This window comes from Rhinolophus hipposideros (assembly GCF_964194185.1).
Source record: "Rhinolophus hipposideros genome assembly, chromosome: 5".
NCBI classification, from domain to species: Eukaryota; Metazoa; Chordata; class Mammalia; order Chiroptera; family Rhinolophidae; genus Rhinolophus; species Rhinolophus hipposideros.
In genome coordinates, this window is record NC_138051.1 from 18,128,351 (window position 1) to 18,155,494 (window position 27,144).

General features: G+C 39.7%; 1 pseudogene across 1 annotated transcript; it reads right to left on the reverse strand.

Moving 5' to 3' along the window:
• Positions 1-4,575: 4,575 nt before the first annotated feature.
• LOC308497531 (elongation factor 1-beta-like) lies at positions 4,576-27,144 on the reverse strand (annotated as a pseudogene). The gene is made up of 2 exons: positions 26,985-27,144; positions 4,576-5,225 (listed from the first exon to the last, which is right to left on the reverse strand). The product of its transcript is annotated as an elongation factor 1-beta-like (transcript).

The following is a 27,144-nucleotide window of genomic DNA, read 5'->3' on the forward strand; positions in this document are numbered from 1 at the left end:
ATGTGGCAAAAATAAAGAGCAGGGCCTTTGACAAAATTATTTCAAATCTACTTTCACCTTCCATTCTTGTAACATCCTTAAAAGACTTTTTACCATCATCAAATGGCCGTCTGTTCTCTTGAATTCCATTGGCAAGAGTTGCAAGTTTCTGGGTGAAAAAAATCAACACTTCTAAATAAGATTTATATATTTAAAAAATCAATAGCTGTGACTTCACTGCTCAGTATAATTTTCTGTATAAAATGACCTGATAACATTTTCCGTCTTTTAACAGCTTAAAAAATAAGCAGTGACTGGCAACCAACCCTGAAAAAAGCCAGCAGCAAGTCTAATAAAAATCGTGCAGAGAGACCATCAGACATTAAGTAAATACTTTGTTTCTGTTTTCTAGTCCCCTTTTGTTTGGTTACCATGGCAACCTGTTTTTTGTGGGGGTCACTTAGAATGTATAAGAATTTGCTGCAATTAGATGCTTACATCCTATTGGCCAGTAAGACAGAGAGTAGTAAAACTGAAAAAAAACAAAAAAGAAGGAAAGGCACCGATGAATATGGACAAAGCCAACGCACACTTTGGGACCCAAAGAAAAATTCTGTAAGCCTAATTATATATTGAAGCTATCTTCAAAGTTGCTCTTAATAAGAATTTCCATATCCTCTAGCCTGTGATTTCTCACCTTGTTGACCTTCCAAACTACTCCGTAGATGTAACACATGTATTGCCCTTGATTTTACTTTTGTTATTCTTTGTTTTATAGATGTGTCTTTTCCCTTTATGAGATTGCAAAAGTCCTTCAGGATAGGGACCACATCTTCTAGATTTGAGGCTGTGTGGTGAAATGCAGAAATCCATGGAAGTGGAATTAGATGTGATGGATCGTGGTCTAGTTCTGAAACCAATTAATTGTACAGCATTTAGCCAAGTCCTTTAACCTCATTGAACCTCAGTTTCTATGAGATTCATGCCCTTTGATGGTGTTATAATTAGATTATTTATACTATCTACAGTGTTATTTATATCTATTATATATGCCTACTATTTACTTCCTGAAATAAGTTTAATTGATTCCATATTTTAAAATTCGGTCTCAGGCAGCCCTAAATATATAGAAGACGAAGACAATTGCCTTTGTTCCAAACCTCAAGAGATGGTATCACTTTGTTAGACTCTCAAACTATAAATTTTAAATCCATAGTTGGGCAGTTTGAAGTTGGCCTACTTCAAAGATGAAAAGAGGAAGCAAGATACTAGATGTCTGTAGGTACACTCACAAAGACAAATAACAGCGTGAGTACTTGCTCAAAGACTTGCTTAGCCTGACTAATGAGAAGGCAAAGTGGCATTAATGTTGTGTCTCACCTAGATCCAGAGACTGAATTACTTCAAATAGCTTCACCGTTTTTTTTAAATATCTACTAAAGTTTAGACCAATCATTATGCACATCAAATGATTTCAAATCTCAGCTTGATTGTTTACAATCCTGAGATGATCTAAATTCTCCTCCACTCACCTTGATCATTCCAGATGCTTTCAGACCTCATTCAGCCAGCTCAAGGTCTTTAACACCTTCAGGCTTTAACACCTCCAGTGGCAAGAAACTCATCATCCCCAAAGGCCATTCATCCTGTATTCAAGCAGCTCTAAGGGTTAGATAATTCGTCCTTATATTAAAACCAAATCCCTCTTCCCTGTCATTCTATACATTGGGCCCAAGCTAGAATTGTTCTCATGACATTGTTTGGAATTATTTTCCTCTGAGTACACATCAGTTTTCCAAGTCCTTCTTCAAGAAGCACCCAGGGCTAAACAAAATCCTCTGTGCTGCCTGACCAACACTGTACGATAGGATTATCACCTCCACCATCACTTCAACTGCATAATTACTTGCATGTGCCTGTTTTGGTTTATATATGCTGGAGATACAAATATAAATTAGACAACATCTTTGATTTCAGGGAGATGATGATGTACAAGAAGAGCCAAGAATGTTAGCAAATGTGTTCAACAAAAGGGCTGAGGGCTAAGGTTGAGAATACATGTGTTTTCAGTACTCACTGAGGAATGAGAAGGGGCCAGTAAGTTTCATAGAGAAGGTGTTACCAGGTAGTCCAAAGAGAAAGAGCATTCTGGGAAGAAGCAATAATATAAGCAAATCTTTGACATATGATTCAACATGATAAATTCAGGGAATTCCAAAAAGTTCACTATAATTGAAATGCAGAGTATGGGGCATGAGAAGGGAATAGCTTAGGTTGGAGAACCAGGCAAGGGCCATATGGTGAAGGACTGTGGATGCTATGCTAAGGCATCTGAACTATGTCCTGTTGTCTAGTGGACTCCAAAATGGGGTGCTTATACCACAGGGAATGCACAAAATTATCTATTGGGGTAAAACATGAAAACATCTACTTGATTTGATTTTTACCCCAAGAATTAGGAAAATATTAAGCTTCACCAGTGTTCAATTTGAACTGACATCCTCAAAAGTTTCTAATGTCAAATTGTCACAAGTCATACGCCACAAGCATCCTGAAGCAAAAATGGGAATTCCACAATGTGGAGGGCTGGACAGGTGGCCATCGCCCTGTCATTCTTTTGTAGGGTTTTTACTTAATAGTAATAACTTTGGTTAAAAATACTTGTTCTTGAGATCCAAGATGGCAGAGTAGATAAGCACTGTGCTTCCTTCAGTGAACACATTAAAATTACAACTAAATTATAGAACAATCAACCTGGAGAATGATCTGAAGTCTAGCTGAACAGAAGTTTTATAACTGAGCATATAAAGAAGTTACATCAAGACTGGTAGGAGGGGTAGAGATACAAAACGATTCGGTCCCAAACTTCCAGTGGTGGATGAAAATTGGGAGGGATATCTTGGCCACAGAGGTTCCCTTTGGAGGAGCAAAGGACCCCAGCCCCGAAATTGTGATTCTGGGAAGAGGAGCCCCCAGAACCTCTGGCTGTGAAAAACAGTGGCAATTTTGACCATCCGGCTGGGATGGAAGGCTGCAGGAAACCCAGACGTTCTCTTAAATAGTCCATGCACAAACTGACTTGCTTGCAAGCACTCACCTTGGGCTCCAGCAGAGAGACAGTGATTTGGAGGGTGTCAAAGGCATACAGGAAGCAGACTGAGATGTATGGCTTCAAAGTGAGGGCTGAAGGATAGTCACCAATTTCCCTGTGTGAGGTCCTTCTCCTGTGCAGCCAGCAGGTGGGTACCATCTTCCCTGTGTTAAGCCCATCCCCAGATAGCCAAATCTGAATCTGATTGGTCTGGTGAGCTCCACTCATGCCACCCTGCTGACTCACTGGGACCAAGTCTTACCCAACTCCCCTAATGCCAGAGGCACTTTCTCCAAGAGCTGCTAGCCCTGCCTGAATTGCATTCTTTCTTGGAAAACTATTGGAGTCCATAGACCCCAGACAGATAGCAACAGGCCTCCGTGTGCTCTGAGACTTTTGCTGAGTAGTTCCAGACTCAGCCCTGGCACCAAACCAGAATTTACATTAACCTGGTGACAATAACTCTTTCCACTCTAGTGACTCCCTGAGACCCTGCCTCACCCAACTCAGGTACTGCATGAGGTTTTATCAGTGGCTGAACCTTAAGGGAGCTGGCAGGTGGCAGCAGGCCTCAAGGTTTCCTGGCTTTTTGCGGAACTACACAAGACCCAGTACTGGTGGCAGCTGTCCTTGATTCACAGCATGGTCTCTCCCACGTGCTTCCAGGTTTAGCACAGGCAGTGAAAAATCGCAGATCACTCTATAACTCCTAACAGGTAGTTCCTGGCTAGTCACAGGCAATGGATGACCTGGGCCTGCACCAGAACCCCTCCCAAGAGGCTCCAGAACCAACATACTTGGAGGTTGGTTACAGGCTAGAGCATAACATCACCCAATTAGCCCCACAAGTGGCACATACAAAGAGTGGTCTCAACTGGCCCTAGAGCCCACTAGGGTGAATCCTACTCAGCAGGGTAAGCCCCTTGCACAACAGCCCGTAAGCTGTGGATAAGGCCAAACCCCACCGCCAGTCAGCCTGAGGGTCAATCCAACCCATTGACATGCCAACAGCAATTAAGGCTCAACTATAACAAGGGCACACACAACCCACATGAGGGACACCCCTGGGACACACAGAGCAGCTGATCAAAGAGACTGTCAGGGTACCTACTCCATAAGGCGACCCAGCAAGACTGGGAGACATAGCAGATCTACCTCATATAGAAGAAAACTCCAGAAAAAGAACTAAATGAAATGGAGACAAGAAACTTACCAGATACAGAGTTCAAAACAATGGCTACAAGGATGCTCAAGGAACTTAGTGTGAACTTCAACAGAGAGAGAGCAAGCATAAAAAAGACATAGAAATGATAAACAACAAAAGTGAAGTAAAGAACCAGTCAGAAGTAAAGAATACAATACTGAAATGAGGAATGCACTGGAAGGAATCACCAGCAGACTAGATGAAGCAGAGGATCAAATCAGTGATTTGGAAGACAAGGTAGCAGAAAACACCCAATTGGAGCAGGCAAAAGGTAAAAGAATCCAAAAAAAATGAGGATAATTTAAGAGACCTCTGGGACTATATCAAGCTCCTTCAGCATATCTGTTCCAACTTTATCATCTTTACACACTGTAGTTGAAGTTGTCTAATTCCATACCCCACTGGAACTAGTTGAGAAGAGCCCCAGACCAAGCCATTTGCTTGAATGCTTCTGACACACTTCACTAATTTTGCCATATCTGTCTCGTCATCCCAAGGTTTGGCATATAATAAGATGGGAGATTCGGCAATAAGTGTAGGTTTTGTGGCTTTCTTTGACTCATACCGTGCAAGCCGTTCTCACTGCTTCTTGGATGCTTTGCCTTTCTACTCATCCTCAGATGCAAAGAGATCAATGTCATCAACGTCTTTACTATCTGTAGCTCCACTTCCTGCGATGTCTTCCAATTAGCAGGGCCATCCTTGCCCAAAGTTTCCTTTACTCCTAGCAGGTTGGCCTTTTCCTTTCGTAAGACTTGATGTGATTATATGAGCACAGGGCATGATATAAGTTGGCAGGTGGTGGGCAGGAGATTGCTTCAAATACTGCCACATCTGCTTGAGATGCATACACGCTCGATGTAGCTTTTGTCCGCCAGGTAGTTGCTGAGTACCTGCAGGCCAGTGGTGTTTTCAGGTGTCCACAACACAGGGCATCGCCTGGTCCGGGAGCTGGGTGGCAAGGAGAAAAAGAGGAGTGCAAGCACTCTGTCCCAAGCACTAAGAGAAAAAGGCCGCAAAAGCCTTTCTTACATAGAGCTGGAGATTTCCCTCCTCCACATCCGGCCAAAGGTTAAAGATCAAGTACATTAATCTCATTCCACAACAGAAAACTCAGGGGCTCTGAATTAAAGGGCCCACAAATTATCTGCGGGAATTTCTTTGTCTTCGGAAGTGGAAAAATAATTTTTTGTGAGCCAATAAAATGAAATGTAATGGACAGTATATTTTCTCATTAGTATTGGTATCTTTTAAAACCCTGTGTTAAGGAACTACTGCATATAAATACAAACTTTAGGGTGACCTAGAAAGTGGTCCTAGGATAAAGTGACAAAGTTAGCACCATACTAAAATCATTACCAACATCAAGATAGTCTTTTCAAAAACCCAGATGAAAATTTCATTGATGGTATTAATTTAATAAAAACAAAAGTCTTTAAAATGGAGTCCATACCTTTATAATACTTTTAAATCACCTTTATGAGGTAAAAAGTCATGAAAATCTGAGGTATTACATAGAGATTTGTTATCTCACAGCAAAGAATTTTAAAAGAACTTTCATATGGAAAAATGAGTTACGTATTTTTCTTTTGCAAATAGACAAATGTCCAAAATTTGCTTATTTGCTTATCTTTTCTATAATGAGAATAGATTGCCATTAGCTAACTATCTAGCAAATTTTAAAAAAATAAATGAACAGCAAAGTCACTAGTTATTTTACGGTTACTGACAAACTGATTCCAAAGTTTTTGTGGAAAGGCAAAGGATGCAGAATAACCAACACAATATTAAAAGAGAAAAACAAAGTTGGAGAACTGATGAAACCTGACTTTCAGACTTACTATAAAGCTATAGTAATCAAGACAGGGTGGTGTTGGCAAAAGAATAAACAGACCGATGAAGTGAATAGAGAACCCAAAAAAAGACCTCCATATACTCATACATAGTCAACTGATCTTTGACAAAGGAGTAAAGGTAACACAATAGGGTAAAGATAGTCTTTTCAAAAATGGTGCTGGAACTGGACATCTACATGCAAAAAAATTAATCTGGACACAGACCCTTTCTCAAAAATTAACTCAAAATGGATCATAGACCTAAATGTAAAATGCAAAACTGTAAAATTCCTAGTAATATCTCATGGTGATACCTTGACAGCACCAAAGACAGAATCCATGAAAACAAAAAATTGATAAATTGATCTTTGTTAAAATTTAGAACTTCTGCTTTGCAAAAGACAATATCAAGAGAATCAGAAGACAAGTGACAGACTGAAAAAAATATTTGCAAAAGACACCATCTAATACAGGACTGTTATCCAAAATATACAAAGAACTCTTAAAACTCAACAAGAAGAAAATAACTTGATGGAAAAGCAGGCAAAACATCTGAACGTACACCTCTCCAAGGAAGACATACACATGGCAAACTAGCATTTGAAAAGATGCTCTCTATAGTATGTCATCAGAGCAATGCAAAGTAAAACAAAAACAAGATACCAGTACATACTTACTAGAATGGCCAATATCCGTAACACTGACAACACCATATGCTGGCAAGAATGTAGAGTAACAAGAACTCTTATTTATTGCTGGTGAGAATACAAAGTGGTACAGTCACTTTGGAAGACGGTTTGGTGGTTTCCTGCAAACCTAAACATAATTTTACCATCAGATCCAGCAATCACAATCCTTGGTATTTAATCAAAGAAGTTGAAAAGTTATGTCCATACAAAAGTCTGCACAGGAATATTTATATCAGCTTTATTCATAATTGTCCAAACTTGGAAGCAACTAAGATATCCTTCAGTAGATGGATGGATAAACTGTGGTACACCCAGACAATGGAATATTATTCAGCACTAAAAAGAAATGAGCTACCAAGCCATGAAAAGACATGGAGTAAATGCATGTTACTAAGTGAAAGATGCCAATCTGAAAAGGCTACATATTGTATGGCTCTAACTATATGATATTCTAGAAAAATCAAACTATGGAGTCAGTAAAGATTTCAACGTTAGCCAAGGAAGGGGGTTGAAGGACAGATGAATAGGCAGACCAAAGAGGATTTTTAGGGAAGTGAAAATATTCCGTATGATATTATAATGAGGTATATATATTATTATACATTTGTCTAAACCCATAGAATGTACAACACCAAAAGTGAACCCAAAGGTAAACTATGGACTTTGGGTGAATATGATGTGTAGATGTAGGTTCGTCTTTGGTGAAAAGCTTACTATTCTGGGGAGTGATGTTGATAATAGAGGAGGTATGAGGAAGGGGGAGTATAGGGGAATCTTGGTACTTTTCTCTCAATTTTGTTGCAAACCTAAAACTGCTCTTAGAAAATTGTGTTCAATAAACAACAAACAAACAGAATTAGTCCATCTTTTCAGAAAATATTTTAAAGCTTAACGATAAGTGAGAAAGCAACTCTTTTCCAAACAAGCATGTATGGACAGAGCGTATTTGAATGGCTTTATTTCCATTATTATGAGATATCATTACCAAAAACAATGTGAAAGTGTTGTCTTCATATCTGCACACTTAAAAGCACAAAAATTAAAATATCTAACTTGTTCTAAAATTTTGTAAATAAAGGGTTTCAGTGTGGATTTTTTGTTAAAAAATATTGAAATATAATGCTATTTAATTAGTTCATAAGAACAATTGAATTGAAATTATGGAAGATGGAAATGCATTATCAAATTTTAGAAAAAAAGATTTGAATAACTAATGGATGAGACTGAAAATAAATATTGTGTTTTAGCTATAGCCAATGATGTACTTTTTCTGTTTTTAAGGTATACTGTGTTTAGCCACTGCAGCAATCAAAAGCAAAGATCAAAATAAACTGAACTCCAATGCGCTGTACAACTGAAGCTGAAGTATAATAATACTGTATGTCAACTATAAGAAAAAAATGCATATACATATATACACATGTGTATATATATGTGTATATATATTCACAGGAGGTGGAGTATAGCATAAGGAAGATAGTCAATGGTATTGTAACAGTTATATAAGATGTCAGAAGGGTAGTAGCTTGGGGGAGGGGGATTACCACTTTGTGAGGGATGTAAATGTCTATCTATTATGTCGCTTTGCACACCTAATAATATATATATTATATAATATATACTATTATATATTATATATATATTATATAACTAATAATATATATATTATATGATATACATTATATATGTATTATATTTATATACATATATAGTCATGGAATATAAAGTACAGCATAGGGAATATAATCAATGGTATTATAATAACTATGTACGGCGTCAGATGGGTACAGATGGGCAACAGATGGGCGTCAGATGGGTCAGACTTATTGGGGTTATCACTTTGTGAGGTATGTAAATGTCTAATCACTATGTTATTTTGTATACCTGAAACTAATAAAAAATAAATTAAAAATTAAAGTAAAAATAAATAAACTGAACTTTGAATCACTAGATCAAAAACATGTTAAGCCAAGATTTTTAAAAATAATGAAGCATATTGAAACATATTGCAAAAATAGGTTAGCTATTTGTATTTGTTCTATGATATTTTGAATAAATTTTTATTGTATCTCATCCTTTTAAAATTTGTTTTGTGTATATTTTATCATGGGCAAAATAAATATATATTTATGTATGTTATATATTTAGTTACATATATTTATATTGTCTATGCATGCAAATATTCTTATGGATAGGGCACACAGACAGTGGGAAGACTGAAACAAAACTTAATCAAGGGTTTAAAGCTGGGAAGTAGCATGATCAGATTTGTGTTTTCACATGCACACTCTAGAAATAGTATAGTTAGCCACAAAAGTTTGGAGACAAACAAGTTAGGAAAATTTGACACGGGGGGTAGAGATAATTAGGCCTAAATCAACACAATAGCAGTGAAGAGAGCTGACTAGTGACCAAAGTGAATAGAACTTGAAAAACCAACTGTAGGTGAGGGACAGAGAAAGATCTGAAATGAGGATAACCTGACTCCTGGTTTGGTGTGTAAGTAACTGGAGTCTGAGTGATGGGTAGTGCTGTACTCACCAGCTCAGGAACTTCCCCACAGGAAACGCCAGGAGACCAGCAGATGTAGGAGAAAAAGCTAAGATACCTGCTAAATCTGAGATAAGTACTGGGAGAGATAAATATTGCCGTCAGAAGGCTGGGCTTATCAGTACAGAGTTGAGAGTTGTCAGTTTATATGATTATACTTCATTAATGCCGCTTCAAAAATAGATTACTTTTCTTGATGGGGGAGAAAAGAGGGTCAGTTATATCATCCTGTTAATTCATCCTGAGTTTAAAACTAAACTCTTAAAGCATTTTCACATGGGATATTACTGTTAAGGCATTTCTCTTTATACTGTGCTTTTGCCATTGGCTTTTTGGCCCTTGGAACAAGACTTTCCCCTTGTGTTTATTTCATTTTAACTTGCGCAACTGAACCTGTAATCAGTTTATCGAGCTATCCTTGGATGGTGATCGCTATCAAGTACATCAGACGTAGATTCCACCTCTATCACTTGCTAGCTTCTGTTAATTAAAAATGTGGTGCTTTTTTTTTTTTGCCCCTCCTGGCTTTCAGGTACCCATTATTGAATCATTGGTTCTTTGTACCCTATCATCATCAGTATCTGCATGGCCACTATTTAATTTTATTTTTACTTTTTGTTGTTGTTCTACCTTATACGACATTTCCAATCCCATTTCTTCTCCTTATAGCTTCCCCCACCGTACTGGAACTGCATTGAAAAGGTAAAAAACAAAACAAAAAAATTGAGGACTCTACAATGTTAATTTTCCGGTCTATGAAAATGGCATATCTCTCCATTTATTCTCATTCATTTGTTGAATATTTCTTCAATGCTTACCATGTTTCAAACTCTTCTCTAAAAGCTGTGATCATATTAGACAAAAGTTTCTTTGTGTCTTTTAGTAGAATTTTAATATTTTTCTATAAGTATTTTCTACATTTTGTTAGGTCACTTTCCATGCACTTCAAGTTTTGTTGCTATAATGAAAGGCATAAGATTTTCCATTATATTTTTTTAATTGGTTAGTGTAAGTATAGAACAATTCTGTTGACATTTTTGCCATTGTAATTACTGGACTTCTATCTAGCAAACTTACTGAATTCTTTCATTAGTTTTAATAGTCTAAGTTTTCTGTCTTATGTTTTCTGTCTTAAGTTGTCTTAAGTTTTCTGTCTCTTCCTATCCAGTCCTTACTTTTTTTATATCTTTTTCTTGCCTTACTGCATTGTCCAGAGACAATTACTTGTGCAAGAATTCCCAAGCCACCCTCTTAATAATTTAGTCTAACTTGATAACGATAGCACTAATCAATAGCTTGCAAACTAACTTCTCTATTTCTCTTTTTTTCTTTTTTATTTCCGTTTTGGAAAAAAATTTTCTAGAATCTCTCATTCTCTCCAATATCATTTTTTAAAATCTCAGTCCAAATATTTTCAGAATTTTCTGAATGAGATTGTGCACACATTTGGAGGCCATTTTATTTGCTAAATGCCGTGTTTCAAGATGTCTTATAGAAAGATTTAGGTTAAGTCCTACATGATGGTAGAGAAAGGAAATCAATGAGATTTTATTTGAATGTCAAGACTTCATCTAATAGCATCTGTAAATACAGGTTAAATATATTTCTTTCATTTCTAATATAGATTTATTCCCATTACACTATCATCTTTAGGTTGGCCCCTGAAATAATAAAAAGTGGGAAAGAATGGAATGTATCATAAAGTCTATAGAGGTAACAACAGATGTTAATCAGACACCAAATGATATAAAAGGATGAAGAATTCTGAAGCTCGGGTTCATTTAGTATGTCATGGGTAGCCAAAGTAAAATCGGGAGTTAGTGCCTAATTTGTACCTGTTGTATGAAGAAACATATACCTTAACTTCTCAATATGATCATTTTGTTACTTATCAAAAGCACTAAATTCCTGTTTAGTTGAAAACATTTCTTGTCCCGACCGGCAGGACAATGCAACGTGGGACGAGGGGAAGAAACCTGTTGAGGATGAAAAAAAAAGGGGAGACAGGAGACGCGAAGAATGGAGGCAAGACAGGGATCTGATCAAGCCTCAAAATTTTATTAAGATGGCGGGTTATATATATAGCTATGTCAGATGGGGGTGGGATATGCTATGTCATAGGGTGGCGAGGTACTTGTCGCGGGCTGATAGGCTAGGACAGGGCGATGCCATATGAGGTACAAGGAAATGGGCGGGCTCTGGGTTTGGCGCGCGCGGGCTCTGGGTTTGGCGCGCGCGGGCTTTGGGTTTTGTGACCAGGAAGTTCTGCCTAGGCAAGGCCTGGGGATTTCTATGGCTTCCGACATCTCCTCCCTTTTTGTTTGTTTTAAGGAGGTGGGCCTTGACCGAGTGAGGGAACAGAGGCCTGGTTCCTCCAACGAGCAGAGCTCGTTATTGGATGGTTTTGGGTATCTTTTGTGGAGGAGAGGTAGAGATTTTTTGATACCAACCTCTATGCAAACCAGGTATGTTCTCAGGAAAGTTAAAGGGAGCCGACCGTTGTGAGTCGAGCCCTTTCCTTGCAAATGCTTTGCTTTGCACTCACCTCGGTGCCCATACCCCTCCCCAACTCGTGGGGGGAGTAGACATACCCTTAGTATTATGTCGTCCCCGTGGGGAGGAAGCCAAGATAGCCTTCTTCGAGGCCGTCCCCTGTTGCTAGCCGCTGATAATGGATTTGGATTGGTTTGGCCAAAACAGCATCGATTTGGTTTTTAATGAGGTCAGTAATGCGCCTAAAAGCCCATGGCCCGAAGGCTATTAAGAGAAGGATGCATAGGAGGGGGCCAAGGGTGGGGAGCAGGTAGGGGAGAAGTCCGTTGAGACCCGTCCAGAGTGGGTTTTCGAAGAGTTCTTTGCGTCTTTTTACTAGGTCCTCTTGTAGTTTTTTTGATCTTGTCTCGGACGATCCCAGACTTGTTAGCATAGAAGCAGCAGCGTTCCTGTAAAGCTAAGCAGATACCTCCCTGTTCTGCAGTGAGAAGATCTAGGCCTCGACGGTTTTGTAAGACTACTTCAGCTAAAGAGTCAATCTGATCTTGGAGATCATTGATGGTCCCAGAAAGTGTTTGGACATCATCTATCAGCTGGCATGATAGTTTATTGTAGGACTGGACTGCAACACCTACTCCCGCGGTACCCGAGGCTATTCCAGCAGTAATTCCTAGCCCTACGAGTAAGGGAATGGCTGTAATAGCACGCTTGTGGCGCCCGGTGGCAAATTCTAGGCTGGGGAGAGGGACAGGTGTGTCTCCTGGGATAATAGAGATATCAGGGAGGAGACTAGCTGAGACACAGAGTCCAGTCCAGTTGGTGGGTAACGTGGTGTAAGCGAGGCTGTTCCCACATATGAAAACTTGTCCAGGGCTAGAACACAAGGTTCCGTTAACTTGAATGATGTCAGAACAGTTAGTAAAAGTGACAAACCCTAGATCTACATCAAAAGTGTTGTTTTGAAATCGTCCCTGATAGCAGGGGGAGGTATTAAATCCTACAGGTTGAACTCTAAGAGGAAGGGAGAGACGGGAACAGTTAGAGATTTGTGTGTTTACTGTGATATTGGAGGGGATTGCAGTAGGTATGGGAGTTCCCATAGTCATGCAAAGCCAGCAGTCCTGGGCAAGAGAAGGGTTGGAATGATTTAAGGCCCAGAAGGTGGATTCGAGAATGTTGTTGGTTTGTGTGTCTAAATCCATATCCCGGGATTTTGGGAGAGCCAAGGGGTGGTAAGTTAAAGGGGGGAATAGGTGGTGGAGTATTTTTTGAATGTGCTCAGTGACAAGAGTCTCTTTTAATATGTCATTTGGCCCTCCGCCATCTGAAATGTGGACAGGCATTTTAGTTGGCCAACAGACTTTATTTCCAATTGTACCACTGCAGCCCGCCTGACTATATTTGTTATTGTCAGAGAGGGAGGTGGAGTCCCAATCGCCTCCGAATGTGGCGGACCTACGTCTCAATAACATGGCTGTGAGATAAGTTTGGTTGTCTGAGCCAGTACAAATTTGGGTGGTTGTGTAGCAGGAAGAATGCATTTGATCAAAATAGCTGCATTCGCTGGGGCAGGGCGGTGGTAGTCCTGCAATGGGGGGAATAATGCGGGGCTTATTGGTACAGGTCCATTGTGTTTCATCTATTCCTAGTCCGAATCCCCCCTTTATATTAGGATTATAGGCGAGGTAGGCTACTTTATTACCGCAATCAGTGGATGCTAAGTATGCTAAATCTACCTGTCCTTGTGGGGCTGGCTCCTCGGTGTGGGCACGGAGGTATCCACTGGGCACTGTGCCTCCCGGGCAGTCACATGGGTTGCCATAGAGCTGTCTGTATAGCTGCTCGCGGCTTACGGGGGGCCCAAACCCTCCGTAAACGGGGATGATGAGGAATGTGAAGAGTGTCAAAGTGAAGGACTCCATGAAGAACTTTATGTCCTGTGAAAAGAGAGAGAGATTTTCTCAGGGAAGATATCCCTGGAGTCTTTATGTGTTATTTGGATTTGGGGTGTTGACAGGCTTAACGAGACGCTCTGGCAGCCATCGCGCGCCGCCTTCCTGAGAATCATAAATGCAGGCTGACCCACGTCCCCAAATGAGGACTGGATCGGGGCCGTTCCATTTGGAGGTTAATGGATCTTTCCACATAACTGTAGCATATTGATTTTTTGTTTCTTGGTGCCAGAAGCGATCGGCAGCCGATTTTCCCTGAGCGTCAAGTTGTAGGAAATTAAGGGTAAATAATGCATGGCTGAGAACATTACGAGGAGATCCTTTGGTCGGATAGGCAGTGGTGGTTTTTAACTTGTTGATGGTGTTTTTGAGTGTCTGGTGGGCTCGCTCTACAATGCCCTGGCCTTGGGGATTGTAAGGGATGCCAGTGACGTGTTTGATTTGGAATTGAGCACAAAAGGCTTGAAATGCCTGGGAGGTATACCCTGGTCCATTGTCTGTTTTTATAGTTTGAGGTTTTCCTAGTGTGGTAAGGCATTGGAGGGTATGGGCTATGATGTTTTTTGTAGCCTCGCCCCCATGAAGGGTGGCAACCATGAAGCCGCTGAAGGTATCTATAGTTACGTGTACATACTTTAAATGGCCGAATTCAGGAATATGTGTAATGTCCATCTGCCAGATTTGTCCAGGGAGTAAGCCCCTTGGGTTAACTCCTAGGTGAGGAAGAGGCAGAAAGGTTATGCACCCTGAGCAACCTTTAACAATGTGTCTAGCCTGATCTCGGGTAATTTTGAATAACAAGCGAAGTGTGTGGGCATTGACATGATGTAAGTTGTGGAATTGGGTGGCTCGCGTTATAGGATCTAAGGTTAAGGGACATACTAAGCGGGTATGATTGTCTGCTATAGCATTGCCCTGTGAAAGGGGTCCAGGGAGGTCAGTATGAGCCCGAAGATGACTAAGGAAAAATGGGGTCTGTCTTTGTAGTATGAGATGTTGTAGTTGTTGAAAAAGTTTGGCAGCGCTGGTAGAGGGCTTGATATATGGCACTGTTTCTAGTTGGGGCACAGACAGGGCGATATAGGCACTATCAGTGTACAAGTTAAAGGGTGACTCCTGTAGTTTTTTAAACACTTTTATAACGGCATAAAGTTCAACAAGTTGGGCAGACTGAAATGGAGACTGCACCTGAAATCTTTGTGAGTTAATGACATATGCTGCTACGCCAGAAGAAGACCCATCCGTGAAAACCAAGGCGGCATTTTGTAATGGTTTAGTGGCTGTTATCTTTGGAAAAACAAAGGGATGTAGTCTGGAGAACTGTAGGAGTTTATTAGGGGGATAATGATTATCTATCTTGCCCTGAAATGATGTAAGGGAAATGATCCAGTCATCGTTATTTTGGGTTAGCCAATTAAGCTGTTCTTTAGTGTAGGGGAGAATGAGCTGATCAGGGTCCCTGCCAAAGTGTTGTCGGCTTTTTTCTCTTCCTATCTTAATAAGTTTGACTACCAGGGATGGGTATGTGACTAGGACCTTAGACGGGGAGGAGGGTAAATGAACCCAGAAGAGGGGATTATCTTGCCATAAGACCCCAGTAGGTGTATGAGGGGTTGCACAAATAATGAGGGAGAAGGGCTGTTTGTATGATAGAAAGGTGACTTGTTGTTGTTGAATTGCCTTTTCTAGTAATTGAAGAGAGCCCTTTGCCTCAGGCGACAGCTCTCGAGGGGAGAGAGGGTCTGAGTCTCCCTGAAGAATATCAAAGAGGGGCTTGAGGTCTCCTGTAGTGAGCCTTAAGTATGGTCGAAGCCAGTTAATATCTCCCAAAAATTTTTGAAAGTCATGTAAAGTGTATAAATGACTAGTTTTAAGTTGGACTTTTTGGGTGGTTATGGACTGATTATGTAGCTCAAATCCCAGATAGTAGTAGGGGTCTTTGAGCTGGATCTTATTGGGGGCAAGTTGGAGTCCATAAGTGGTAAGATTGTGAGTTAAGTGTTGGCAGCATTGGAGTACCTCTGTGGTGGTCTTTCCTGCTAGAAGGATATCGTCCATATAATGAATAATATAAATAGTGGGCCATTGTGTTCTAACAGGATCCACAGCTTGTGCCACAAATTTTTGGCATAGGGTGGGACTATTGGCCATGCCTTGTGGGAGGACTTTCCACTGAAAGCGCTGCATAGGACCCTTGAAGTTGGTTACAGGCAGGCTAAATGCGAAACGCTCTCTGTCCAGGGGGTGTAAAGGAATGGTAAAGAAACAATCTTTAAGGTCTATAATAATCTTGTGATAGTTAGCTGGGATAGCTGTCGGGGAAGGGAGGCCTGGTTGGAGGGCTCCCATGGAGAACATGGTTTTATTAATTTCTCTGAGATCCTGAAGGAGGCGCCAAGACCCAGACTTCTTTTTAATAACAAAAATGGGTGTATTCCATGGCGAAGTAGTTGGTTCTATATGTCCTGCCGCTAATTGTTCCTGCACTAACCGAGAAGCTGCGGACAACTTTTCCTCAGGTAGTGGCCATTGGTCCACCCAAACGGGGGAATTATCTTTCCATTTTATCTTCTCCGCATGGGGTGCAGGAGGATCAATGGCCGCTAGGAAAAATCCTGACTGCCTAATCCTTGTCGGTTAGGGTTGGGCTTTATAGAGAGGGGATTTTTTATCCCTTGACCAGCTTTTCCCAGTCCCTGTCCAGGGAGATAGCCTTGGTTAAGCATCTGTTGAGCAACTATTTCGTTGGGGCTGCACATGATAAGTTTGAGTTGTGATAGGATATCACGGCCCCACAGATTAATGGGAATTCCAGAAATAATATATGGCTGGACCTTACCAGTATTGCCCTCTTCGTCTTCCCATGAGAGTATTTTAGAGCTTTGTCTGGGATTGGCTGATTGTCCTATGCCCTGTAGATGGGTATATGAGGCTTTAGAGGGCCATGTTGAAGGCCAGTATCTATCTGAGATGACTGTTGCGTCCGCTCCCGTGTCTATTAAACCTTGAAATTTTTTTCCATCTAAGTACAGGGTTAAAAGTGGCCTCTCTAAAGTGACCTGTTGTATCCAATAGGCATCTGAGGAGCCGAAGGCGGACTCCCGTCTCTTTGGTGTCAGATATTGTTTATTAGAGGTGTCTAATGGGAGAAGCACAAGCTGTGCTATCCTTTGGCCTTTTACTATGGATACAGGGCCCAGAGGGGCCGAGGCTAAGAGTTGTATGAGTCCTGTATAATCATTATCTATGACTCCTGGGATTATATTCAGGCCGGCGAGGGAAGAGCTGCCCCGTCCCAATATAAGTCCAAATGTTTCCGGGGGCATAGGTCCCGTCGTGGTGGTGGGAACGAGTTGGACCCCTTGGTCTGGGGTTAGTATTGAGTCGGCGGCGGCACAGAGGTCCAGTCCTGCGCTTCCGGGGGTAGCCCGGTGGAGGGAACCGACACTTGAGCTGGGAGGATCTGAGGACTTGGTTGTTGGGGAACAAACCTGACAGCCCCTAGGTTGTGTCCCGATGGAGGGGCCAGGGGCTGGCCCCGACTGGGGTTTCCCGGTTTCCTGGAAAGGGGGATACCTTCAATATCTGTTTTAGAATAACAATCAGAGGCCCAATGTTTGCCCCGTCGACATCTTGGGCACACGGTGGAAGGCATTGGTCTGGAGGGTGTCGGTGGGGGCTGTGATGAATTTTGGGGTTGTGGACCTCTATTTTTTATTGGGCAATCTCGACTAAAGTGTCCAGGTTGTTTACAGGAGAAACATAACCTAGATTGTTGATTAGGAGGCTTGTTTGAGGCAAAGTCTCGGAGGGCGGCTCCGATAGCGAGTCCCAAGGTATGGGAGGCTCCAACCCCTGAGCATAGTTTAATGTAGTCAGCAAGGTTGCCTCCACGGTGGGGGCGAATGGTTGCCTGGCAAGTGGGGTTAGCATTTTCATAGGCTAAATGTTTAACAAAGGCGCTGTCGTTCTCGCCTTCTCCGACCAACCGTTCGGCGGCGTCGGTGAGTCTGCTGATAAACTCACAATATGGCTCCTCGGGGCCCTGACGAATCTTTGCCAGGGAGGTGGTAGCGGAGCCTCTTGGAGGTAGGCGGCGCCACGCCTTGAGACCAGGGTTCTGAATTTGAGCTAACAGCCCCGGGGGAAAAGTTGCCTGGATTTCATTGGTATGATAGGGTTTTTCTCCTAGTAATTTATCCCGAGTCCATGATCTTGTTGTTCTATTTTCACTATTGCGCTGTGCTATCTCTCGGCAGTTTTCTTTAAACTCTGTGTGCCAGAGGACGTGGTCCCCCCCAGAAAGGGTGGCACGAGCTAATTTAAACCAATCATTGGGTGTGAGCCAACGGTCACTGAGACCTTCAAGAATTGCCAAGGTGTAGGGCGCTGTCGGGCCATAAGAGCTTACTGCACCTTTTAAATCTTTAATATGTTTGATGCCTAGCCGGTGATATTTTTGGCCAGTGGGATCATTGGAGTTGGGAGTGTTATCTTCTGGGTCTTCTGTGTCAGAGGCCTCATCGGCCGAGGGGGGATTATGAGAGTCGGGGGGTTCATTGTCAGTCTCTTCCATTGTATCCTCTTGAGAGGGTGGGCCACGGTTTTGGCTGCGGGTAACTGGAAAGGTCATTAGGGTCTTTTTATTAAGTATTGGGCCTTTTTGAGGTTTTTCAGGGTTTTGGTTAGGCATTAAGGTTTTAAGTTCTTTTTCAAGGGCATGCAGCTCCTTTAGGAGTTGCATATGTTCGCGTTTTTGTTGGAGTGTCTCTCTAAGAGAAGAAATTTCTTGGGTTAAAGATATTTTTGCCTGCCTAATGGGATCGGTTAAGGATGGGGTGTTTTGAACTAGGGTGTCTTGAGGGAATAGGGGTGGGTTTGGGTTTAAGACTGGGTTATAGAATGTTGGGAGTTCCTGAGGGGGGACATAAGGGGGAGGGGTATGTATTTTTTGTGAAGGGGCGCGCAAGGTTGGCGCGGCGAGGCCCCAGGGATCTTCTTTTTTATTATAGCGGGCAGCTTGTTCCTCTAAATCTATCTGGTCTCTTGGGGAGAGCTGGTCCTGATTATTAAAGGCCAAAAGGGAAGGGTAGATTTTAGGGGGGTCTTTTAATGGGTGATTCTCTGAGGCAGAGGCTTCCTGATTATCAGCTTGTTTTTTAGGTTCCTCTGGCATGTCTATTGAAACAGATTGGCAGACAGAAGGGGGGCGGGAACTCTCTTTTAGGACTGTTTCCCCTGTCTGTAAGATCTCTCTAACATCTGGGTCTGAGGAATGTATTTTTAGGATATCATTAATCAGATTCCAATATGAGAATGCCGATACAGGGACCTTGTTGGGTCCAAAAACCCGATAGTAATCATTAAAACAGTCTCCAACTCTCTTCCAATATTTTTGATCAATCGTTCCTTCTTGGGGGAACCAGGGGCAGATATCAGAGACAAAACTGAAAAACTCACGTAAATCTTTTTTTCTAGCCTTAACTCTCCGCATCTTGAGAGATTCCTTAATACCCTTAAGGAAGAGTTCATGTGAACTCAACTCCTGTCCCATGTCAATCACCTACTCACCAATCTCTCGTCCTTCGCTGGGCGGCTACTCCAACGTCGGGCAAACTTGGAGTCTTTTCTTACGGGTGAATACCTCGTGAACTCCAAACGAGCCTTTTTACTGCCGAGGGGGCTGTCGAGTCTTGTCCCTTACGGGCTCGAAACAAGCCACACTCGCGCCGGGGAGGCCCTCGAGTCTTGTCCCACGAGTGAAAACTGCGTGGGCTCGAAAGAAGCCAGCCCGTGGAGGCTCAGGGAGGGGGGGGGGGGCCGCGGCGGTTTCCAGAGTAGGTGTCCTCATAGAATCTTCGTACCTCGGGCCCCACGTTGGGCGCCAAAATGTCCCGACCGGCAGGACAATGCAACGTGGGACGAGGGGAAGAAACCTGTTGAGGATGAAAAAAAAAGGGGAGACAGGAGACGCGAAGAATGGAGGCAAGACAGGGATCTGATCAAGCCTCAAAATTTTATTAAGATGGCGGGTTATATATATAGCTATGTCAGATGGGGGTGGGATATGCTATGTCATAGGGTGGCGAGGTACTTGTCGCGGGCTGATAGGCTAGGACAGGGCGATGCCATATGAGGTACAAGGAAATGGGCGGGCTCTGGGTTTGGCGCGCGCGGGCTCTGGGTTTGGCGCGCGCGGGCTTTGGGTTTTGTGACCAGGAAGTTCTGCCTAGGCAAGGCCTGGGGATTTCTATGGCTTCCGACAATTTCTAGAACAAACCCATTTGATCATTTCATGGACATTATATATTTGTTTATAAATCAATTATTGTAAATTACTTGTATGTATTTCTTTTCATTATGCAAATTCTTTGTATCATTACACTTTGTGTTTTGCTTGGATGTATTTTAGTATCTAGTTAGTTAGTCATACTGACACTAAAACAAATATTTGGCACATGTTTGGAGTGGACTATAACTCAGAATCAAATTTAAATGGTTTATAGTGAAGCCAGGAAAATTTTTGCAACACTAGACACATAAAAATATATTTACTCAGCTAATACATGTTAATATTCATTGCTTGAGTAAGAAATTTACTAAGAAATATAAACACATATACATATATAAATATTTGAGGAGGGTTCGAGGTGACAATTACAAAAAAGCTCCCATATTAATAGGAATCAATGAACTAACCAGTTTATTTCTCTCTCTACTTTTTGCCAAAGAGAATAGTGAAAGGAACAATGACAAAATGGAGTAGAGGAGAAATACATAAACTACACTTAAAATCTATTGTCCAAGATCGTATTTCCTTTTTTTTTTAAGTTATGATATTGTACCCTTTTCTCCTTCACAAGTTTTATTCACTTACCTCCTATGATAAAGTTTATTCATCCTCCTCAACTGCCACTTCCATACTCACTCAAAAATAATAATAATTACTTCAAGAAAATAGCAAGTGATATGATCTATTTTTCTGTTTTTATCCTGAGATGTATAAACTATCAGTCAGTGTAAGGATTTTTTTCCTGCTGGATTGAATTTAATTACTAAATTGGATCATTCAATTTTCCTGTGAAAAACCACAATGTGACCCTAAAGAGAAAAAGAACTCATATTAAGAAAAGAAGAGAGCAATAGACGTATAGTTATAAAGGTAGAGCTGGCTAAAAGCATTAAAAGCAGAAATATTTACAGTTTACTCTTCTTCAGCTTTTTCTAGAGCAACAAATCCAAACAGGGCTATGTCTTATGTTGCTTTCTTTCACTTTACAGATGCTGAAAAGTTTAATTTCAAGTTTCTGTCTCCTAGAAGTGGGGTGAAAAAAAAGCTGGTTATTATTCCTAAACCCATTGAAATCGCATTTGTAGCATCAAAATGGATTTTTTTTTTAAAGCAGGATGTTGGATTGACAGTAAAGCAGCTGCTCTGCAACAAACGAAAGCAAAAATTAATAAGAGACCTAGCAAAAGAAAGACTATTGGTTTTGCACACCCAGAGCAAATTGGCTGGATTTAGAAGAGCACACTTTGATCTTTTCCAGACTAATTACTGCTCTGTGGTTTGACTGTTTTGTGCATTAGTTGCCCTTCATACAAAACCCGAAACTGCTATGGTACACAGCTGTAATACAAATGAAAATTTGACATTCAGTAAACAAAGCATGACAAGGGTCATTCTTTCAGCACAATAAATGCATAATACAATTTTAGAATGCCTTTTGTATACAAAAAATGACACAATTTAAGGCAGTTTTGAACTCAGAGTAGGCAGTCAAGGCTGTTTGTAAAGGATAGAGAAATCGCTCCCAACTCTGATCTATAAATATAAATTGAAAACAGTTTATTTCAACACTGTAGAAATGCTGAGGAATTTACATATTTACATAAATAAATGTGCCCGTTTTTAGGAGATGGTTTTCATTTGTCTATAAGGTTAACTGGGAGCAGATTTCTTAAGTAGCTGTTTGCAGTTAACAGTAATGGTTTTTATTCACCAATATGATTCTAGATTTGCTTCTGGGAAAGAATTCAGATTATTTTATACATAGACAATATGCAAGTATTTAGTGCTATATTTATTTTTCAGGAAATATAATTAATTAAATAATAGTTCAACAACTACCAATTAAAGAATAATTAAATGTTGTATTATTTATAGATCACCATAATTATTAAAGCATAAATCTCTTTTGGCATAAGAAATATATTTAGCTTATAAATGAATTATCCTTCAAAAGGGCATCCTTTTAAATAGTTTGTATTTTTAACATGGTTTTGACAATTTCTCTAACAAGCTGTACCATTAAGTTATCATCATACGACTAAAAAATGGTCCAAGTATAATATATTGAAAGGCTTTTATCTGATAATACTTGACGCAGTTTGTATTTAAACCAACTTCATCTTTAAAGTTGTACGAAATTTACCCAGTTTTTTTCAAACGCACATTTATGCAACTTCAAATATATCTACATTTAAAAGTCAAAGGACTTACAATAATTTCAGTATTTAATGCTGAAATACTTCAAATATAGAGAAATATTTGATTAAAGAAGAGACCTATCAAAAACATTTCTAGCTAGACTAGACAAAAACATCATCTTTTTATGCCTTGTTTCTATCTCAAACTTTTGAAAAGAGGTGGTTTAGAAAATACTGATGATATCGTTCATTAATTAACTATTCATTCAAAACTGAAAAAACATTTATGCAGGATTGATTGATAGCCAACAACCATAACCAAGACAGTACACCATGGGTGTTAAAGGTTGGAAATATTGAACTCTTCTATTCAACAATTTAAGAATACCACACATAAGATATTTAGCATATTTTCTCAGTCATTATTTTTTTAATTGCTATATGAATTATATAAATTTTATGACCTACAGTTCCTCCCCTTTTTGTTTTCAAAACTTAGTTGGATACATCCTTCATATAGAGTCAAAGCTGTCTTTTAAATGCCTGTTTCTGTCTGGCTCATTTCCTTACCTAATACAACAGCTCTCCTGGGGTGGGGTTGGGGTGGAGGAAGAAGAGTAGTTACCTATTCACAGCAAGGGACTTGAGAGTTCAGCATAATAGATTTTAACAATATGTTGAGAAGAAGCCCAGAGCTACAGTACTAAGCACCATGTAGAAAGGTAGATAAATACATAGAGATAAAACCATAGACTTCAGCCAAGTGGATTGAAGAATAACAGAACCTATAATGCTTTCTACTTCAGCAAAAATCAAACCCAACCTCTGCAAATTAATCAGCCTGCAAACCAAGAATGGAGAAAAGAGGATATTGATTTCTGGAGAAGTCACCTATATTTTATTTTCCCATTAAAAATAATCACAGAATGCTATTCTAACATATAAAGACCTTTCCCCATGCAGTAGTTCCTTTTTGCTAATACTGCTAACATTATCTCAGAATGACTGCAGAAAACACTTTTGGTTTAATTTGGGGGAGAAAATTATTAAATAAACCCTTAAAGCATTATTTGCCATGCATTTTTTTTTCCTCAAGGGTGTTAAGAGTCTTGGGATTACAGTAATTTACTGATGACTCCATTCAATGTGCTTTCTTCCCTATGACCATTAATTATTAAATGCCTCTTTGCATTTACTTTTGTCCTAAGTCATGCCTTCAGATTTGAAAACTGTCTCCAAAGGAAGAACAAAGTAAGAAATACTTTTCCTTTTTCCTTTTTAAAATCAGTTTTTCTGTTAAACACCCAAATTAAAGACCTCTTCTAACTTACCTTACTCAAAAGTGAAAAATATGTTCATTGAGGTAGAACTTTTTACAACAAAAATTATAATTTTGAAAACAGAAATTAGATTTTATTTAGCAATGGAAGCTGTTTTCCATAATGTTTCCTGAATTATCCTGCAAAATAATAAAGAATTCTTTCATGTGCTGTACAATCAATTATAGCCTTGTGATTGAAAGACTTTTTTAATCCTCCCCAAATGGTTAATGTTCCAAGTTGGTGCTTTGGGAGTTATTATAGTCACAAGTTCTGTTTTAAATTAAACACCTAATTAAAAGGAAGCCATTCATAAATAGCAATGTGCATAAATCGGAACGGAATAATAGGGGCTCCAGATATGTCCCCTTTTCCCACAAGGCTCTTAGAACAACTTTTCATCCCCAGGAAAAAACCTGAAATTTATCAAGTAGCTCAATTGCAAGCCCAGCATCTTTGCTGAGTATGCAAATTGGCTAACACTATCACAAGCATGTTTGGGTGTGAGAGAATGGCAGCAACTGTTACCTGCCTCTAGAAATACCCAGTAAGCAGAATTGTCCCGACCTGCAGGATCGACAACGGAAGACCTGGGGGAGAAATAGGGCTCGGGGGGACAGGGGTACGTGAGAAATGGAGACAAGACAGGAATCTGATCAAGTCTCTCTTTATTGAAGGTAACAGCTTGTATATATAGATTTAGGCACATCAAAGAAACACCTGGTCTCCCAATATGGGGACCGACCAATCAGAGGGTGCTTCGTCATGGCGGGCTGTTTGAGAAATCGAAACTTAAACAATAGAATCAAAACTTTAAGCTTGGCCCAGGGGCACCCAGGTGCAGGCAAGTCCGGGCATGTCTGGGCGGGTCCGGGCAGGCCGGCCCCGGACACAGAATGTTCTCATAGGTCATTCTGAGACTATTACCAATATTACCCTGTTTCCTTCAGGCAAGAACCTAAGTTCTAGACCAAGAGAAAGAAATTCTCAGCCCTTGGATAAAATGTGAGTGATTTAAGGAGATTTCAGGAAATCTTGTAAAAATAAATTACTCAACAAATAATGGGTCTTTTAACTGCTCCCCAAACTATGTTTCATCCTCTTGAGGTTGGAGGTTACAGGGTACTTTTAAAAATGGGTTTGACACTTGCTGATCACTGAAAAGATTCGAGGCATGAATGCAAAGACTGGATGGCAGAGCCACTACCAAAGGCATCACACCACCACTGTCTCAATGCCTCCTATTTATTTCTGTGCATTCAAATGCTTACAAACAAGTTTTGAAAATTTCAGGATTCACCAAGAGCCAGAAGATACCATGTTCTGAGCATTCCATCATCAAGCAAAGGTTGGTTATAGAGCTGACTGGCCTTATCTTAGGAAAGTTATTTTACATTTCTTTTTCCCATCTGTAGAGTGGTTATAAACATTAGCTTTGTGGGATAAAGCCTGATGAGGATGAATGAATAAAATTGTGTCTTTAAATGGTTTGAAGTCAGGTACAATTTGTGTAAAAAATTGGTACCTTTAACACATGGGGATTTTCCATCAAAGCAAAGGGAATGTAATCTGCTGCTTTTTTATCTGACAAATCCAGTAACAATCATGCTTATTAAATACTTGCATATAGTTCAGTGATAAAAGTTGTGCTGTCACCCAGGAGCTAATTATCTCAAATGAGAGACTATATGTGAAAGTACTTTGTAAAGTGTAAAATATAAAGTACTACACTTGTAATAACAATAGCAATAGGTTTTAAGTGCTTACCCTGTACCAGGCAGCATGTTCTACAAGGGTTTATTTAAACCTCACAGCAACCTTGGGAGATAAATGCTATTATCACCATTTTATAGTCTGAGACTGAGAGACACTGCGACACTTGCTTGTTCCACACAGCAAAAACAGTAACCAAGGAAGAAGCCAAGGTCTGACTTCCAAACCCAAGTACATCAGAAACACTATACTGTGGAAGAGATGGCTTTGGCAATGATGTTGACCTTTTCCCAATATTAGAATATGGTGGTTTTGTCATGAGACAATTTGTACCTCTGAAAATGCACATGTTGTTATGAATTAAAAAGTTGAAACAGGGCATGTTCTGTTCATAAAACATTTCAAGAAACTTTGTATGAACTTTGCTAACAATAATCCAAATAAGTTTTTAGATTACTCTTTCAAGAAATTGCAGTATTTCATGCAAAATGATATCCACTTTACCATTAAGGTCATTTTTTACTCACTACAAAATGAAAATCTATATTCTGTTCTTCTTGCATGTCTCTTTAAAACCTCAAACCAGAGGAATGAGTCACAATTTGGACGGTTTTCTTTTTTAATCTTCACTCTTCCATTCTGTTTCTAAGAGGATACTTAGTTTCAACTAGATTGCAATTTCATTTGAAAAGAATTGAACAGGTTTTGTAGGATGAGTTAAACATAACTCACTAACATTATTTTGGGCAGCTACTTTTAAAGATGGAAGGTAAAAAAAATGGTACATCTAGATTTAATAGAGATAATATTTGATTATTTGAGATAGAAAAGATGTAATTATGATATTGGCAAGAAAAATATGTAAGATGTGCTTTTCACTGCTAATGAATAAGCACAGTTTTCTTGGTAGAATTTTCTAACATTGAGAATGCTAAATACATTAGTACATTTCTTATACAATGACAACAGAAACATCTAGTATTTTTTTAATTCAAATGGTTAAATATGCACAATATTATTTCATGTTACTTAAAATTAGAGTATGAAACTCAAGGCATATGGTAAAAATTATTACATCATTTTTATGAAAAAAGGGGAAAGCATTAGACTCCTACTTTTATTTTTAATACAATATTTGATATTAATATGTAATAAGTATTTTGTTAATTAATGTTAATTACATATTGTTAGATATTGATTTATTAATAAATATTAATTTATTGATTTATATAATATTAATTTATAGATGTTAATTATTAATGATGCATTGGCATTGATGTTAAATCAATATTAATGATAAATGTTGATTTACTAAATATTTAATGAATATTTTAATATTTAATTTTACAACATTAAAATCTTTAATATTGTAGTCTAATAACTTTATTTTTCAACAGTGATGAAAATAATGAAAAGTACAACTTCCTCATATACACTGCCTATAATTTATAGTAACAAAAATACACATTGGGAGTATAATTCTATATGGGGAAACTTAGAAATAAGGATTTCGGTATATTTTAAATATACATTTATTGGCAAATATTTAGTAAGTGCCTTCAATGTCCCAGGTATTGGGCGGGTATCTATGACACAATGATGAAAAAGGACATAGTCATTCCCCTCCAAATGCTCAGCCTAAAAGAAGACAAATACATATATTTTTTCAATTGCAGAGAATTTAATGGAATTTCTACATCCATGACCAGAGGATGAGACTGGCAGCAACCTAAGGCTCCAAATCCTGGGGGCCGACTCCAGGCGGGACTCTGCTCCAAGGGAATGGGTGAGGTGCCCACCTCCGTCCCAGGGCCCAGAGCCCAGCCCACAGTAGTGTTGAGGGTTTGGGGTTTGCTACTGGCTGGGACCCAGGGCTGAGGATGGGACAT